This window comes from Ischnura elegans, chromosome 3 (genome assembly GCF_921293095.1).
Source record: "Ischnura elegans chromosome 3, ioIscEleg1.1, whole genome shotgun sequence".
NCBI lineage: Eukaryota > Metazoa > Arthropoda > Insecta > Odonata > Coenagrionidae > Ischnura > Ischnura elegans.
In genome coordinates this window covers 99762140-99781991 of record NC_060248.1, presented here as the reverse complement: position 1 = coordinate 99781991, position 19852 = coordinate 99762140, and positions in this window count along the sequence as shown.

Sequence of the window (19852 nt, the reverse complement as noted above, 5' to 3'; positions counted from 1 at the left end):
AGCAGAAATACACCTCAATGTCGGAGTAGAAACGAAAACTTTTGCAATGGAGAAATGAAACGTTAAGAAAATAACGTTGAGATAAATGTGAGAATGATACACATTTATTATGTTACAAACACCTACGTGCGAGCAATTAGTAACATCTGTTTGCAACTCCTAAAATGTTAGTCAAGGAAACAACAATCTGCTTCGCTACATTTAAATATTTCAAATATTGACAGCGTGCGGAAATATACGGCATATACTTTACTAGAGGAGGTTAATGTAAAAAACAAAGCATAATTAACGTAACTTGTTTTACTTATTTATTGCTGATCATATCACAAATAGCACTACAACGCACACAACATTTCACTTCACATTTCACGAGCTGTCTTTATGACACTTATAATCCGTACATTCTGAATCAACTGGTTCAATGAAAAGCTTGACTCACACTTAATTTAAAACACTATAACGTAACTCTAGTAAACAATGATAATCAGTTTTCCAATCACTCTGCACACACCAAAAGAATTTGCACTCGTTGACGTTCGAAAGAATTCTTCATATATCACTTCCCACTCATCACTAATGATTTAGAATCAGTTGATGTTATTTCACATTACCATTACGTAGACAATGAAATAAATAGGCTGAAACAAATTTTTAAACCAGAAATTGTAACATCAACAAACTTCCAATCTCACTCTCCTCTATCATGCCTCGTTCACATTACGATCGTCCGAGCCGTCGTCGGAACTATCGTGCATTCACATTACGATGGTTGAAACCTGTGCTGCTCTCTAGTGCTGACATCTAAAGTGAACGGGAAATTGATGATTAGCAAAGCTGTTGATATATGCATGGTCAAGATATTACTGTTTTCAACGTGTATTTACCGAATAATTTTTCTTCCGCCCATATTCTTCCTTCCTAGGACAAATCCATGAAATGTCCATGAAAAAAATAGAGCTTCACGAGCATTTCGTCTTTCTCTTGTCGCTTCCGTTTCCGGTCTCCCAGCGCCTAACCATCGTAAAGTGGCAACGTTCGGAACTACGTCAACTATAGTCAGAACTTGCATTCACACGGCTAGTTCGGTCAACTATCGTTAGGACGACGGCTCGGACGATCGTAATGTGAATGAGGCATCACTCGTACCGTAACCAAAACAAAAACAACAGCGCAACGAAATACGCGAAATGTAAACACTGCCGAAAACTCACGATAAAGTGACTAAGGAATATAATCAAACACAAATTATAAGCGTACAAACGAATGAAAATTTATAATTGTTTGCTGTATCCCTAAAGAACAACTGCTTCAAATATGAAACATATCCCCTTCGCAACAGCTAGTAGATACCTTTGATCGAAATGGTTAAACCAGTATGAAAGAAATAAATAATTTTGTCGAAGATCATACACTCACAAATCACTTCACTTGTCGCTTCACTCTTTACTTCATCGTCTATATGCAATCAATTCACTTAGGGGCGCACTGAATGTACAAATTGTGTTCACTTACACTAGAGGCACAAGTTCACTGCAAGTCGTAGCTTCCTCGCAGCTACGAAAAATTTTAAATTCCTGTCAACAATTACACTACATACGTTGCCTGCCTTACTTGGAGAATGGATTCTCGTATTCCATTTTGGCACAAATGCATAAAAACTCTATAACAGTATACAAATAAAACCGGAGTTCGATCATCCACAACGGTCCGCCATATTTAGTAGCTCCCTTAGACAAGGCCGGAGGGCGACTAAGAACCGGCTACTAAGATAGTAGCATACTAAGCTTAGTAGCCCTTACTAACGATCTATGAATACCATTTTGCTAGTATGCTACTACTTAGAACGCTACTTGGGCGTTAGTAGCTTACTAAGGAAACTATGAATACGGCCGTAAGATTCTATAGCTCTCCGAATGCTATCATTTTCATTCGGAAATACAGAATAACATCCCTACTGAGCAGGTGAAAATCCTAAAGCAAAAACGTTTAGCTCATTCATTTATTTATATTTTTATCTAAAATGTGCAGGTAATATTAAAAGTATAAATGGTAAAAAAAAAGGTAGATCGATCACAGATATGCGTTCTCTTTCAGCACGACACTCGGATGTGGAATGCACGCAAGAAACTGCCTACACTATTGTTTTAACGGGATACAGGAGAGAGAGATGCAGTAGGATATATGCTGAAAGAGGCCATGGGAAAAGCTGAAAGATATGATGCATGGGGAAGAGGAATAGAAGGGTGATGAAGCAGGTAGGACATTAAGTTATGTGAAGATACGAGAGAGTAAAGAAGAGATGGGATAAAAGCAACTTAATCTTGTGAGGAAAAGAAGAGGCTTATTCATGAAGGCCACCAGGCAAGGAATATATGTAGTGGGAGAAATACGACGACGCTAGCCTTTGAGCAGGATGACGCTTATACACTTCATCCTTCTTTTCCTTTTTGTCGCCCTATGGAATCTCTTATATAGTTAGGCATTCATTCTGCCCTCTGAATCCCATTGTGCCATGTGATTGGACTCCTGTTCAGTCCCGCACGAATTAGAGTGAACTTTATATATATGTGTGTGTGTGTATATATTTTTTCCTTTTTATAAGATTCGCCCTCCCCGGAGAAAGAGACAGAGGTGGAGGCGCGGATCGGCCATTGTTCACGAGATGAATGGTCCGGGCGGGGAATTTATATCCTGGCCTATGAATGCATGTGCACTGCCAAAATCACAAACGAAGCCGGTTGTCCACTGCCATGTAGTAGGTAGGTAGGTAGTCTTCGTCACCGACGTAAATCTCATAGATGGAGGTGTGCTACACGACGTTTTTTTAAAGAATATATGCGGAAGAGGAACGAATTACAAATAAGGCCCTCTCAAATATCCCACACAATCGATGGCGATATAAATTCCAGCGCAGTGTTAAGTTATTTAAAAACGGTGTATCAGGATATCACTCCATTAGGATAGTGCCGTATTTATTGAAAATACCTGTGCTACGTTAAAACTATATTTATTGATCAAGTTCAAAGCGCTGTTCGGAATTTTTATTAAATTTATTTTTCATGGATTTGACGCTAAGATAGTGGATGGAAATTTTAAGGATGGATAATTCTAAGGCGGAATGGAAAAAAGTGAGATAAGGATATTAGTTTCTTAAATAGTCATAATAGTTATACCATAATCGAGGAATAAGTACCCTTTCCAGACAACTTATATCCATTTGTGAATAATTTCGAGATCTTCCAAATTTTATTATATTTCTGGATGCAGCATATGGAAAAATGTAAAATTAAACGATTTTAATGAGGTTTTAAGTGCTCATAGCTGTCTATTTTAATGTTTTAAATGGATTTTAAAGAAAAATTCCGAATCATGGATTATAATTTTTTTATTCGCCTTTCGCATGCGTGGAAAGAAAATGAGTCGGTTGGAGCGAGATGCAAAAGGACTACGACAAGAGTGAAATAATAAGGTGAAAATATGAGAGACAGGGCATCCAGATGGAAAATAATTATCATGAAGAAATAGATATGCGGTTTGTTGAGGTGAATATGCTCTCGAAGGGGAACAAATGAAATATAGCAGCGGGCATAATGGTATTCTGAAAAAGTAGAGATAGCATTTGGATTAACTTAATCATGCAACGGATAGAATAAGTAGTTTGATTTATAAAAATAGTTTTAAAACGCAGGTAGTCTTCCATCAGAGAGAGAAAATAGTGGCTATTCGCAAAATGAATGCAATATATAAGTAACTACTAAGTAGGTACTGGTCCCATCGAAAATACTGAATAATTTAGGAAGCAGTGATAGGGGAAGCTTATTTCAACTGCTATGCCGGAGACATAAATAAGGAGCATTCCCGTCACATATGAAAAAATTGCCTAAATTGAAAAAAATAAATAAAAAATAATTGGAAATTACAGACATTTGGAAATATTTTGATGTGCCATAATGATATCAGCCGAATTTGAAAACGCTAAGATTAATATAGAGAAGAGTGGAACGCTGTAGTGAGAGAAAACGTGAACGTGAACCGATGAAGATTCGCTGCGTTCAACGCCCGATGAAAGTATGGAGGAGGATGGAGAATATGATGATAAGAGCGGAGAGGGGAACGAAAGAAGAAGCACTCAGCATGTTGAGTGAGAAGCAGGCGAAGATAAAGAGGTGATGGTTGGAGCATGCGATAAATGGTGAATGCATGTTGAAGGACGGTAGAGGATATAGGATGAATGGGAAAGATGCATGGTGCACTCGTAAATCTGGTGACGGGAGAACGGCGATATTCTAAAATTGTGAAAACACATATTGCAATATTTTCAATTGCAAATAATGGCAATAAATAAGAGAATTTTTACATTTTCCCTTAGATATGTGTAAAAATACCTCAGACGAAAAATGAAGTGCCGTGACCTGCCGATAAGTAGGGTACTAAAAATTGCTGAAGGGGATATTAAGATTGGAATCTTCTGGATGGTTTTCTTAACAGCATAATTAGCTAATCCTTTTGATAAAAAATTGGGGATCGTGGTTCACATGCATTTCAAGGTTGATCTGGTTTAATCTTTCTTGGTGATTTTTAAGGCTCTATCAATCAATGGTTCAACCCAGATGCTGGTTCGGATAGGTAAGGTTAGACCTCATCTTAGGCTAAAACACTGATATGTGAATTTTCTAACATTCAAGGTAGTGGGGCCAGTTCCTTTTCTTCGGCTATCTTGAGCGTCAAGGATTTGTTACTTGGATTTATCCGAAGGCTTCATCCGGAGTATGAAACATGGGGCAATTGGCAAGAGGTCAAACGGCTTCCCACTAGGCCACCGCGCTACTCTATGATTGATCGTGATGAAGCAGAAGAGAAAGTGCAAAAATTCCGCCGGAGAAAAATCCTACACCTTCACATAGCGACAGACCATAATGTTATAATATTTCTGAAGGAGACATATATATGTCGGATTGATAAGGAAGGACTCACAAGTAGCTTATTTGGATATTTTTTTCAACGCAAAATCTGGGTTTATAGTTCAAGATTACATTAACGTGTATATAGGAAAACTCCCAATGTATTTTAGAGATTATACCATAGTATTTTCACTCACATAAAACACTTTTCCCAAGACAAATATATTATTTCAAATCAAATTCCGTTACATTCACAACTCGATAAGAATACTAATAAGTACACCCTTCACAAAAAGCGACCTTCTTCTTGTGCCGGAACCTCTGCTGCTCCTCTGCGGGGCCCCTTTTTTCAGAAACCCATCAGACCCCCAAATACCCAGCCCGCCCCTTCTCACCCCCGTCGTGTAATTGAGCGGCAGTCGAATGCCGCTCTTGAGTCAGAGAAGGGCCCGGGAGTTAGAAGGGACCCGGTCGTTTCCCAACATCGCCATTTTAAAGACAAGGAGGAGGGCCGGGCATCAATCTGCGAGGGTCGGGAAGGGACTAACTCTCCAATTTTCCTTCTCTTCCACCCCGAGGAACAGCGGAGCGTTTGTGAAATTAATGACAAGGCAACGCCGACGAAGCAATTTGGAGAACAAGTAGGAGAACATGTGTGTGTGTGTGTGAATGTTGTTCGCACTTCTTGAAGTATCGCGTGCGCGCGGTAGGTGTTCTTAACAGCTCACGTGACAAAAGTTTCTCACCATTAAAAATTAGAAAGACGGACTTTTTTCCATGGGCCTCTTGGTAGGGCACCTGTCCAGGTGTATTGTATTTGTATCTATCCTGGGTGGTCTAAGGAGTTATGCATGCTTATGTGTCTCGCAAAAAAGCAATATTTATCATTGCCGGATGAATCATTTTCTATCGGTAAAGCCTCATCAAGCTATTTTTAGTCGTATATCACGATTGCGACCGTAATTACTGCCTGTGTATTAAGCTCTACAAATAAGAGGATGCAAACATCATCTTTCAATTTTCTCATCTTGGAAGGTTAAAATGATTTAGTCAACAGGCTTTCAAAGATAATAAGCAACCTTACATGTCATCTGTCTAGAACATTAGATATGATTAATTACCTTTAAGGTGACAAGTTGAAAAATAATGATGACCATCACTCTTAACAATTGTGAATGATAAGAATCTAATTTAATTGGCGAAATTCGGGCCAAATGTTCAGTCACAAAATCGGTCGATAATAGCATGCAGCATTTTAAAACCTTTAGTATGTTATCATAATTATAATTTGAAAAAATTTGAACATCCCTGAATGATATTGGTGAATTATTCGGAGGAGGTGACCGATAGGTGAGGTCATTGGCACCATGAGTTCAGGGAAGGGAGGGAAGCGTGGAGAGTAGTTCGGCGTTGGCATTAGCCTACTCTCACCAAAAGGTACCAAGGAGACCACGGCCCAACGTCCCATCCAACGGACGCAATGCCGAACTTGAAGTACCCTCCGCAAATCAATCGAGCATATATCTAGAATTCTCAGCATATTTTCTGCCGCTGCCGGGATTTGAACCGCCCCCACTGGGTATTAAGTACTCTGGTCACACCAAATAGATCTCATCATTCATCACATAGTTACTGGGGCTAACTTATTTTTCCCTGACTTATTTAAGCTTACACTACCAACGCAAATTGCAGGAATAATGACGTCGACATAGGAAAGCATTAATTCAATTACTCACAATAGACTAATGTTAGGGATTCCTGACAGAAAAATCCTTTTTCCCCTTAACACGAACGTTTTATTTTTTTCTTCACATATATTTAGACTAATTTCCCACTAGACATTCACGTGTACGAATTTTGTGAAAGTATTTTTCTCTGCTTGACATGTTATGAGTCGTAAGAAACTTTGGAGAACGAGCTTTGTCCCTTGAAGGAACGATCACTTCAAAGCCCGTTTGGAGGCGTTGTCGGCCATGCGGGTCCGCTCACCCCCAGCGCCACAGCCGTGAGATGGTAAAAACAATGCCTGGAATTTATTGCCATGAGAGATGGGTGAGGAGAAGTAAAAATCTCCAAAGAGGGACAGGAAGGTAAAGCATGGAAGGAGAATTCGTAAATTACGACTAGAACTCCATGTGGTGGCCTCGCACAAGGCAGAGAGTCTTACGGAAGAGCCCAAAGGGATATGGACCTTAAGACTACAACTGCACGATTCACAGAAAAATACTTTTTACAAATGCTATAACATTTTTTAACCTATGTAGACGATTCCATCGAAACAAAAAAAACAAAATAATATTGTGGACAAAGTGCATTATTTAACCCTTATGTAACAATAATAGTTGCCGGCGTGACTTTGTTAAATTGATTAATGTTGATTTTTTTAAATCTTAAATAAGAGATTTTTACACATACAATTCAACTTCAACCGATTACATCGCGGTTTGACATAATAATAAAATCACTGCGTAACTGCGCGTCTTAAACGGTCGAAGTAAAGTTATGGATGTATGATGAACAATGTTTTTTTCCGTTTCATCAACAACACTCATTTATTTAAATTAATTTTTACAGCTAAATGTAGCATATGCAGTTACAGCACATGTAACAAACCTGTTTATGACAATGCACATCATAAGTCTGTAAATAACGGTGACTAAACTACAGAATTGATTCCATTGAAAAATGTTATTTACTATGATCCGAGGAAAAAAAGGCATTCACATATATTATCCTTATGAATTTATATTAATTCACATTATCTATCTGTTGAACAGCATACCTATTTTTATTTTTTTTTCGCTTCTATCAATTCTGGGTATACACTAATTGTCTCAAAATAAGATCCTCTGTGTCGTGCTAAAAGAGATCCTTTCAAAATTGCTCGAGCAACCTGAATCTGGCGCTTGCTTAGCGAATAGTTCTCTTCCTATTCTTTGAAAAACTTATGCTGCACACATTGCTTATGCGCAACAGTTTTTAGAAAATTGCCCAGCATTCATTTTTATATTACTTAAATAAATAATTTCTAGTAAAAACTAAACCTTCCTGCCTCTACTCCTAAATGACTGCCGCGTGTTTGAGGCGCAACCTGCCTAATTAAGTGTGGTAACATTCCATTGATTTTTCGTCTGAGGATCTTTGAAGCCACAATTGAATCATATTTGAATATCGGGACATCAATTCTGAAGAAGAGTGTTGAAGATAAAGTACTCTTTTGAAATGGACCACATATTCAAGAGGTTACTAATAAGGGAAGGTCTCTATGGTGAGGAAATATATATTTGAGGAGTAAGAATTATAACAGGCTTTTTGCGCACGTGCTCAACACGGGTACCAAGGAGGACCTTTTAATACATTTATATATTTTTATGCTGAATTACATCTTTCGGGATAATTTTAGGGTAGTATATAGTGAACTTCGATTAATTACATAGAACATGTATTGCTATAATTTGGAATCTCGGCATTATTAGACTCATGAAAGGGCAATTCCGCTAGCAATTATAGAAGTAGTAGTGCCACTTCGGTAAACCTTTATCTTATCTATATAATTAGTATATGAGGCTCAAAAGTACTCACTGAGGGTTCACCAGACCCAAATATTCCCTCAAAGTGAGAAACACGCGGAGTTTTGCCGAGGATGAGAATGAAAAATGGCGTTGAAGTCGGCGAAAACAAAGGAATCGGTAGGCAGGACAGGAGAGTATGAAAAGCATTCCGTTACCCAACTGCCAACTACTCGGATATTCCCCCTGTAATCGTCTCATCTCCGCACCACTCAAATATAATAGAAGACGACGGGGAGGGTTTTAAAAAATTACGTGGGAGGATAGGTAAAAATTGCTGAGGTTTAGGGATAGCATGCTCGGCGAAATAAGGAAGGGAAAACTCCAAAGAAGTTTGGAACGGAAAGAAATAATAGAAACCCAAAGAAACTCGAGCTTTCATTGAGGTGAAGCGCACTCAATTACCGAATTGGTTCCATATCCTAAACTCTCTCCTCTTAAGGAAACAATGAGCTGTATCCTATCCCAGGCACGTTTCCCCCTTCCGGCTCTCAGGCAAACATTTTCGTCGCACAAGGACCCTCTGCACAAGCCTACGCCACCCATGGCATTAGCCGCCGTATTTTTTGAGCACAAAACCCAAGCGCGGAAAAGTTAAGAGACTTCGACTAGCGGTGTAGTGCCGAGATGAGGGTAGAGCAAAAATCCTTGCAAGGGAGGAGTATACCTGTGTATTTGCAGTTAATTATACCACACGGGGGAGTGTTCGAACTGGGCACGGGCTCAGGGGGAGAAAGACTCCCGGGCCAGGGTTTTCCTCTTGAATGGTAGGGGAATGAGGGTTCACGAGGGGGAGAATTAAGAGCGGTGTGTGGTCTAACAAATGACATGCGACGGGCGATGCGGCCACCAAGCCGAAAGGACGGAGCGGGCGAGAATGAAAAGGCCGGCGGAACGAATCAGATGAGTGGTCCCGGAAGAATGGAGTGAGAGGAGGGATTTCTGGCTAAAATACTCGTGCTTGGAGCTCAAGAAGGGGATAAAGGATAAGTGGAGGGAAAAGAAAAGGGAAAAATGAGGTAAATGGGGGTAAGGAGGTGGATTTCTTCTCGAAAGCCGAAGAAAAGAGAAGTAAGCAAAGTGAGGAGTTTCTCTCTCTTTCTCTTTTGAGTGCCATTCTATGTGCGATGCGCTTATGCATGCAGACTCCCTCTTGTTGTCCATGCTGTTGCTCGTCCTCAAAGGATGGAGCGGCACAAGGAAATGTTTTGGATGCTTCTCTACTCCTTTTGGAGTCATAAGAATCCTTTCCTTTGTCCCTACATAGAGTAAAAGGGCAGAAATGTCTAATGATACGGAAAGCTGATGGCAAACTGAACACAGAGGCCAGAATTTACTCAGATTTCTTCTCGAAGATTACCGGTCTCGTGTTTGAAGAAAGGTGTACAGATGAGACTTTAGAATGAAATTGGCGTAAATACCTCTTAAATGTACTAATGTAAGAAGCAATAACTGCAGTCAGTTGAATTTAAAGAGATAGAATAAATATCTATGAAAAGCATTGGTGGAAGTTTAATAAAATGCATACATTATAGATATTCATTAACTTATGATTTAATGCTTCAGTATTTGGTCTAACTGATTCATGAAACTAGAGCTCAATATGAATTATGTAATACGCTAAAACGATTGTGTGAACATTTCAATTTCATAAAACTTGAGCAATGAATAATCATATGCTGAGGCAATATTATAATTACCGTTGCTGACAGATTTATCAATGAATCCTCCAAGTGTTAGTGTTAACTTTAGTACATGATAATAATGTAATGCTGTAGAGTTAAAAGCAGAGAAAGCATAATTATGCCCCCCTACTAATGGCAGCACTCGTGACTCAGCTAAGTTTTCAACACAAGCGTATAAAATTACGTGCACACGTCCAACTAACATTTAAAAGCAAGTTGTATTCATATTTTCTCCTGGATAGATATTTTTCTCGACGAAACAGGTGAAAATGTTGCGTATTAATCCATGCACAAATAATACAAACAAAAGGAATTCCATTCGTACTCAACGAGGAAGAGTTTGACAGCCATTTCATTTAGTTCATCCCACAGCACTCACATGTATTAAAGCAGATGTCACCATTAAACGTTCTGTCATATTTATGATAATAATTTATGATAAAATACCTCGATTCACTCCATCAGCCAACGAAATGATTCCAGAGAAAGAAAGTGGAAAGAAGTAGCCAAGAGTTTTTAGTTATTATAAGAATGTTGTATACGGGCCAAAACCAACAGTTTTCGATCCTATTTAAATTCTTATAAGGATATCTTATAGGTGTTCATTTCTTTCACAATCTATTTGTTAAAAGAGGGATCCGTTAGATCTAACTTTACTGTTTACGAACTCCAGAATTTTTCTCGCATTAAACACTAACTAAATATTATAAAATATTCAGTCTTCAAAATATTTCTTCAATAACGTTACGTCAGGTATTTGTCTATATTAATCAGTGACTTCCACTTAGATGAGCCCCCTCGACAGGTAGCTTACAAGAAAGTATTTCAGTATAGTATAAGAGACCCAACATATGGTGGCTGAAATTTGTTCTTAATTAATCATTTCAACCTGTCTCCAAAAAATTTAGTTATATCACCGTTGAATCAACTATCAGTAGTCAACGGAAGGATGCTTTCTAATGAATACTCAACAGAAATTTCTCAAGACATGCTAATCACTCCATGCATCTATCACGTTTGAAAAAATCAATCTGTGCGGTCGGCTCATGAAGGCTGTGTGGCTTTTAACACAACATGACGAATCTCTTCCATTCTTTCCACAAAAAAACAGCTCATTCACGACATGAACCGACGTATGGATAATTGTCCACCCACAAGTAAGTTTAATTAACACCCACGCTGCATCCGATCCAACCTCACGGCTTTTCTTTCCATCCTCATAAATTCAAAATAGCCTGGCACAGTGGAACAAGTTTTACGCAGGCATTGAAGCAAAACTGCACGATCATCTCACGAAAGCTCACTCATCGCCGCTATCAACTCGAGTAGCATGAAGAGAAGAAAAAATACATAGGAAGATGGAAAAAAATCGTTACATCATCATGCAGGCGTTGAAGTCTCCGGAGTGTAAAGAGAATGAAAATAATAAAAAAAAAAACACCTGGGAGAGTGAGTGGCCGTAGAAAAAGACTCGAGAGGCCCTCAGATCGAGGGATATTAAAGATACACGAGTAGCCCAATATTAAAAACGGAATTTTTTCCGACTCATCTTATCCTCTCATACAGCTTTCCGAGACCTCCATGACAGTGGCGGAGGGCATAATGCAATGAAAGGGAGAAGATGAGTAAAAGAGGGAGTAATGTTGCAGCTAAATAATGTTCAGTGACCGTATTTGATGCATTAAAAGTAAACTTTGAACATGTTTTCACCAAAATTGGTCTTCAAGAGATGGTCGATTTCTTCTTACAATGGGTGATGGATGAAACGGTATTTTATTAAATAATCATTTTAATGAAAATATGTACAAGGGCTGTTTTTAATATAGCAGTGAATTTTCACAAGGGTGAGGCTGAAATCCGAATTTATCTAATTTGAATTTAATTAAATTCTTTGAGTCTCTTAGAAATGTGCTACCCTCAACAGAGTGTTATCATCTACTAAAAACTTGACAAGATATCGCGATACCATTACAGCCTCAGTTTCTCCGCTAATGCTTAACCGTTTCAGTTCACTTTTTCTTCACTTGGATCGCAAAATGGTATCATTAATTTTGTGCTAAGTTGAACCATTACATTTTTTGGTTATTTGTGTATATACAGGCGTTGAAGTTTCCAGATTGAAAATGCGAAAAAACTTGGGTGAGTGACAGGATGAGAACACTCGAAAGGCCTGTGGATTGGGGATATTTTGAAGCTTCATTAATTCAGGCCCTATTTTCCAAATTCTTTAAATATTTCCAACTCATCATAGCCTCTCATAGATCTCTCCAGGACCTCTGTGTGGGGGACATACGAAATTAATGCAGTCTAAAGGAGAGAAGGAGAAAAAATTTGAGTTGGCTAGAAAGGAGAATATTGCAGCAAACTTTAGCGAGAGGACCTAATTTAAATGTTATTTAACTAAATTAAAGCTACCGCCTCAGAAATATGGAATAAATTACGCTATATTTATTAATGAATAAGCAAAATCCCACAATTTCATTACGGCTGATGGCTTCACTAGGGCTTAACCGACTAAAGTTTATCCTGGCTACGGTCTAGTGATTTAAAGACACTTTCGTGGGCTACGTGCCATGTTAAATCTTTGAATTTTTCAGTTATTCATTCATGCCCATGTAGCCGTTAGCCTGAGCATTGAGTGATAAAAAATAAAATAAGAAACATGGCTGAAGAAAAACCTTGAGAGCTCTACAGGTCAAGGGATAATATGAAGATACTCGAGTTACCTTATATTTTATGAAATTAATTCACACTAATCTTATTTCATTCGATAGGAGAGTAAAATAAACTCTTGAATTCCTGGTCAATATGTTTAATCATCAATAACTGTATCCAAAGGGGCCCAGTCGAGTCTTTAGGCAAATCGTCAAATCCAGCTTCTATTTTTTATCTCTTGGGAATTAAAAATACGAATTCAAAGATTTAGTGACGTAGTTAAATTTTAGACTCGAAAAGTATGCTTTATGATGACAATTTCTCATTTTTAGTAGTCCTACAATTCCGTTTCTACATTTGGGCCCGTCATGGAAACAAATTGTGAAATAGCCGCTTCAAAACCAATTCCCTTAAAAACTTCATTGAAATCTCCTTAATAATACTTGAGTTTTGCTTTTTTGAACACTTGGTTGCACTTTTGCTGTTGACTCTTTTGAACCTTAAGAAGGGAAAATTCTTCAAATGTTGCTTCAGAAAACATTTTGACCGTATTTCTACACTTAAATAAAATGCTGCAACAGTTCTCCCGAGCATAAAAAAAATTTTTGCTGAGCATAAATTTTGGAGAAATATTGATTATATATGTTCCTCAAATGCTATATTTTGCCTTTTGAAAACGGGAGCCTTTTGAAAAAATGGCTCCCGTTCGTTTGTAGATATTTACGCGGGTATCGGGTATTGTAAAAATCATCCACTCACTCTCAAGCAGGGTATTTTTAACAGAGCCTCTACATCTGCCACTCATTGATGTTTTCTCGTGTACCATGGTGGTGAAAGAGTACGGAAAATGAGAGGGTTAACTCAGTAAATCCCCTATTGTGAAGCGGTTACTGAGGAGCGAGAGAGGTATTGGCATGAAAGGAAGGCGAAGAAAGGGGATGGAGAGAGAGAGAGGGAGGTTTTGGGGTAGCAGACTGGAATTAAGACGGGTGGCGCCAGGGGAGATTGCGGCAAGGGAGGAAGCTCTTAGAGGGAGGGTGAGGCAGGGTGCGGATCTCTTTCGGAGGTCCAGCGAATCCTCCATCCGGATCGAACACGCGGAACTGAAAAAGGGAGAGTTTGGAAAAGGTGAAACAGAAATTTTCACGGCAGAGAGAAGACTTTGGGAAGAAGAGTTGAGTGAGGGTGTAGGACATAAGGGTATGGGATATTTTGCAAGGTGGGAGGGCGAACCCAAGGGGTGCCCAGGAGGCTGAGGGTTAGGGAGAGGGGGTTGAGGGCGTCCTTCTTCAAGAATGGAAGACGGGTGGTAAAGGAGATGGAGCTTATAGCCCGGGAGACAGCGTTGGCAGTGGGTGGGTGCCCTTCCCTTCCACCTTAGGTTGGGGAAATAGTTAAATTAGTCGTGTTGTGAGTGGGAGTTTTGAGGGACCAATGAGCTTTCAGGGATTTCTGTTGAGGAGAAAGGGGGCGGGAGACTTGGGTGCAATGAAGTTTAAGTGAGTGGTTGGGGATTGGAGAAGTTGTGGGCCTGGGTTAAAGTGACGGAAGATTCTCAAGAAGACAGTCAAGTGATGGCACAGGAGGTAGCCATGGATACCTACAGGTAAAAAGGCGAGAAACGACAAATGGCCGACATAAAAGGCATGATAGAAAGACGAGGGGGCTGAGAATGAAGTATGATGTACACGTTTGGAAGTTTAAGGGAATGGTTATACGCTGAATGGCTGAAAGGTGGAAAGTTCCGTAAAACTTTTCATAGCCTCTCACGTCTCTTCCTGCTATGCACATCGCACTGAGAAGGTCAGCGAGGGAAACGGGTAATTTGGAGTGGCGTTTACGGTATCTCATGAGAAAGAGAAATTATTTTCACTGCCTCCGGCAGCGTGGTTTAAAGTAAAGGGTGAGTGGGTCATGGAGGAACTTCATGGTGGAGGCGCCCTTTGAGACATGAAAGACCAGGCAAGGTTTAGGAGAAGTGAATGGAATCCGTGGAAAGTTGCAAGGATTCCTTCCAGAAACGAACATGACCATCGTGATGGTATTTGAGCTGAGTAATCAGGGGTGGATCCAGGATTTCTTTCTAGGGGGGGCACAAGCAAGGCCGTATCCAGGATTTTGTTCTGGGGGGGGGGCACAAGGATACCTCGTAATACAAAACGAACGCAAGGATAATAGAACCGTATTAAACATATTGCATATTTTTAAGGGTCTGGGGGGAACGTGCCCCCGTGCCCCTCCCTAGATCCGCCAATGTGAGTAATACTTCAATGACTCTGTAGTATCCTCCGATAGCAAGAAAATTAGAACTACAAGAATTTAGACGGATATTTTGAGTAATCAAAAGTGTCATCTAAACTTGTTTTCTGGTACAAGTGCATTTTGCACCAGATAAAAAATATATACAAATAGTAAAGTAAAATCACGTTAAATTTGCTACAGAAGCTAAATATTTCTCAAACATCTTATTTTAACCATTCAAATGAACGATTTCAAAGAATTTTTAACCTCTGACGAGAAATTTATGGGTTGAGGCGTTACTTCATGTAATTTATTCATATTGAATGAAAATTAAACTTTATTTTGGGCCTGACGATGACACAGTGCGTTGAAACCATGGTAGTTATCTAATAAATATTTTATGTGGAAAAGCATAGCTTCATTTTCATTCAACTCTGACGTGAAAAAAACCTGCCAGATCATGTCAAAATTTCACACAAAAATCTATTCACATCCATAAAACATGTGTGGTTTATTCGTATTTTGATGGATTATGAGAAAATTAAGATACTTTTATTTCAAGTTTCCAAAACGAATATTAAAATAGAAAAAGGGAAAATTGTAGTTCCTTTTATTCCAATTCGAAGTGAAACATCTCTCATTGGATTAGATAAAGAGTTAAAGTAATTCAACTCAGAAATCAGTGCTTCAGAGAAAATATTTCACACACATATTTAAGTTATTATAAAGAAAGAACTTGCCACAGTTAATATTAACCTTCCGTCGGGCGCAATGGATCTGATTGGCACAAAAAGAATGTTTTTTTCATTTCTAGCTACGATAGTACCACTAGGTGACATAGTCCGTTGGCGCTTATAATAGCTGTTTGTTTTGGCATGCTGTATGCAGCCTTTTGCATTTCGCATTTATACCGACATATCAAAGGCGGATTATTTAGTATAGTCAAACAAAATAATGGCACAAGAAATCAAAATAAAAGCATAATTAACTGTATAAGTTAGCAAAATAAAAACACTGATCTTATAGAATTCACATGCTAAAATACATTACACATAATAATACTTTATAGCACAAAGAGCACGTTAAATCGCACCTTGCTGGATAGGTCCGGAGCCGTATGACGGTGAGTAAAGGGGTATGTAAATAGCAAATAAGGCACACTTTTAGTGTTCATTTACACTAATAGTGGTGCCTTAAACTTTAAATGTGAACTACTTAGCCATGCTAAGAGTTGATAATGTTTTTTCACATATGTGCCGGTTCGGTACATTTCGCCTGAACTCAGCAATTCCAATACTGCGCCTGACGAAAGGTTAATATAAAGAGGAAAACAGAGTGGAAATATATCCAGGAAAAGTAAACTCATATCGATTAGCGATTTCAGAACTGGTGATAAATGAAATTTTAAAAAGTAGCGACGCAATTACTAAGAAAATAAATCTAAAAAATGTTCCTTGGCCTACTTAACCTTCAGCATACTAAACTCGATATGTTTTAGGCTTAACTTTGTAAAAATCCATTGTTAAAAATTAAAAAGTCATGGTATTTATTCACGCAATTTATTTAAGATGACCGGTTTCGTCGCAGAGGCGACATCTTCAGGTACAAAAATCGTTATTTTTATAATTATTTTGTTGTTTATTTGGTTGCTATTACGCGTTGTTAGGAGAGGGTTGCGTTGGGGTTGGAGCAACGCGTACCCCAACCATCCCCTACCCTACCAACGCGTAATAGTAACCAAATAAACAACAAAATAATTAAAAATGAACGATTTCTGTACCTGAAGATGTCGCCTCTGCGACGAAACCGGTCGTCTTAAATAAATTATGTGAAATAGTACCATACCATTTTAATTGTTTTCAGCATATTATTTAAGACATCATGCGCCAAATTTGCAATGTTTTAAGAAATATTGAGGTAAGAGCTATTAAGGCTAGATTATTAGCATATAGCTCGCACAGAAAAGAAAGATATTCAATTTAAAATACTTTCATTCCATTACGGTTCAATCACGCCGAAAGTATTATATATTAGAATGAATTTTAGCTCAAAAACTAAATTTACGTTTCCGCATTGACGATAATTAAAGAAATAGAAAAATTTTCTGAAAAAAATGTATTAGATGTGACATTTATTTGAATACGATACATGCATTGAGTTTACAACGAAGTCATAAAATTATCAGCTTTTAGACTTAACTTCGTCCAATTTGACGCCAGAAAAAATTTGACGACCTCGAGATTCCTTGACACACTTTGCCCCCATCATTTTGGGAGACAACTCATTTCTCCCAACGACGCCGACCACCCGCTGATGTGCAACCAAAATTGCTATTAAACGATAACGGATAGGCGTTCGAAAACCTCAATAACCGGCACGTCGTAAATCGCTTGGACAGCGACGGAAATGATGCGTCTAAATGCTTTCGGAAAAATTGAACGGAGAGAAAGAGAGGGGTGGGGGCACGTTTCGTAGGAAATTGTTGCCCGAACCGATTTGAAAAAGTTGAGAGAAGATGGCGGATCATTTTCGGGGGTGGGTCGGCAGTGGTGGAAAGGGGGGGGGTACGGAAGGGGGTGGGGGGAGAGGAAATGAGGAGGGATGGTTCGGAGGTGGGAAAAAGGGAGGCAAGACCACACACACCTCTTAACAGCTTCTATTTTAGAGCCTGCATTGAGGCCGGACAAAAACTTGTTTGTGTTCTTGCACGCTACAACACGGGAATGGGGGAGAAAAAAAAGCGTGGTGGTAGGGGGTTGGGTGGGGTGGGGACGGAGGTGTTGTCCGCCGATTGGGAGTGTGGGGGGAAAAGGTGATGGGCAGGGGTTGAGCGGATGTGTGGTGTGAGAGAGATACATATAAAAAAATCAAAGAGAGTTATTGATTGCGTCAATGTGCTCCTTTTGACTGCGTTCCACGGCTTATTCGGAGAAAAGAAGAATGGCTTTGAATGAAGGGTGGGCTGTGGGCGGGGGGAAAGCTCTTCTTCTGTGGCTAGACACTGTACCAATCCGAATCGGTCACGGAGGATTGATCCAACAGTTTTCTCTTCATTCCCATCCCATCTTCTCCGCCTATTCTTCCCCGCCACTCTCCTCCCCTTGCCCAAACCTACCTTATCCTCTCAGACTCACCTACCTCATTCTCTCACGATAGCCGCTGTTGGTGTTAAAATTCCACTGAGTGGGCGTCCAAGCCAGTCTTTCTGTCTGTCAGTGTATGTTAGTGTTACAAAATCGAGAGGGTTAAGCAAGAACTATCCTTAATAAATACTTCTTTAAAAAAAAACTTTTTAAAAAACACGCTTTTATTTCACTTGGAACAAGTAATAAAAAAAATATTTAAAAAAATGGACTGTAAAGTAAAAAATTAATTTTTATATGAATAGTTCAATGAACTATTCACATAAAAATTAATTTTTTACTTTTTAGTCCATTTTTTGAAATATTTTTTTTATTACTTGTTCCAAGTGAAATAAAAGCGTGTTTTTTAAAAAGTTTTTTTTTTAAGAAGTATTTATTTTCTACTTTTAAGTCTTCACATCTTGCAATCGTATGCTTGACCACTTTCATAAGTTTTGTTTAACTGTAAAAGCCCACCTCGTTAGTTACTGATTTATCAGTTAACTGGTCCACCAGCGAGAAGGTGAGGTTTGGCACGTGGTGAGAGAGGCTTTGAGCAGCAATGCTGCTTATATGACGCAGACCTTTTAGACTTTTTTTTTTAAATCCGCCATGTTGAAAATTCCATATTTAAAATTAATATGTTTATAATGATCAAAATACACACTTTAGATGTGCGAAAGTGGTAAAATATTGTATTGTCACCGGGAATACGACTTCCTGTAAAGTTTCAGATCGATTGGAAGCCGGAAAGTAGTCGAATTTTCGATTGCAAAATTTGAACTAAACATACAAACAGACAGAGTGAGTTAAATAAAAGCGTGTAAAAATGGGTTAGCGCGCTTTTAATTACTTGTATTTCTGCATAAAGAGGGGAAAAATAAATAATGCATTTCATTATTGATTTTTGTCGTGACTACATTTTCAGCATTATCGTACCATGGGCGTACCCAGCGTGGGGGGGGGGGGGGCTTCCCCCCCTAGACGTCAAAATAAATTTAGTTCTAAACAAAAGTTATGAACAAATTTTCCTTTTGAAGAAAAATGATATTAGCGTAAGACATGGGGCTGAAATAAAAATCATTATTTATTCAAGCAAGTAATATAAAAACTAATAAATTGCTGCCATAGTTTCCTAAAAATTTTGGTTTCATAAACCTTTTCTGTGCAAAAAAGTTACGACTTGAACGACCACAGCTAAATTTGCCCCCCCTTGTTTTGATTCTGGGTACGCCCATGTATCCTACATAAATTATACTATTACGTCAAGATTTGTACTCATTGCAAGCATTAGGTATTCTTTTAGGTATACGCAAACTTCAATTTCCCATTCAGGCATTTTAGAGAATTTCCGGAAATGGTTTACTGGTGAAAATTCCCTTTTGTAACCAATTATTAAACACAGAGCGAGTTTCTGCCTGTAATTACATTTTGAAAAGCCTACATAATATTAAATACTCCATAAATTTGGCAGCTACAGCTTGCACCGTCAATTATTTCATAGTTCAAATTCTAAGTAGCCAAAGCAGCATAGTAACAGTTAACAGAACCCACGAACACAAGTTTACTTTTGTTGTAACTTCTGAAAACAATGCATCTCACCATTAAAAGTCACCAAATACGAATAAAATAAACTTGTAGCCTCGCCAAAATGAATGTAAGCGAAGAGAAATCCATAA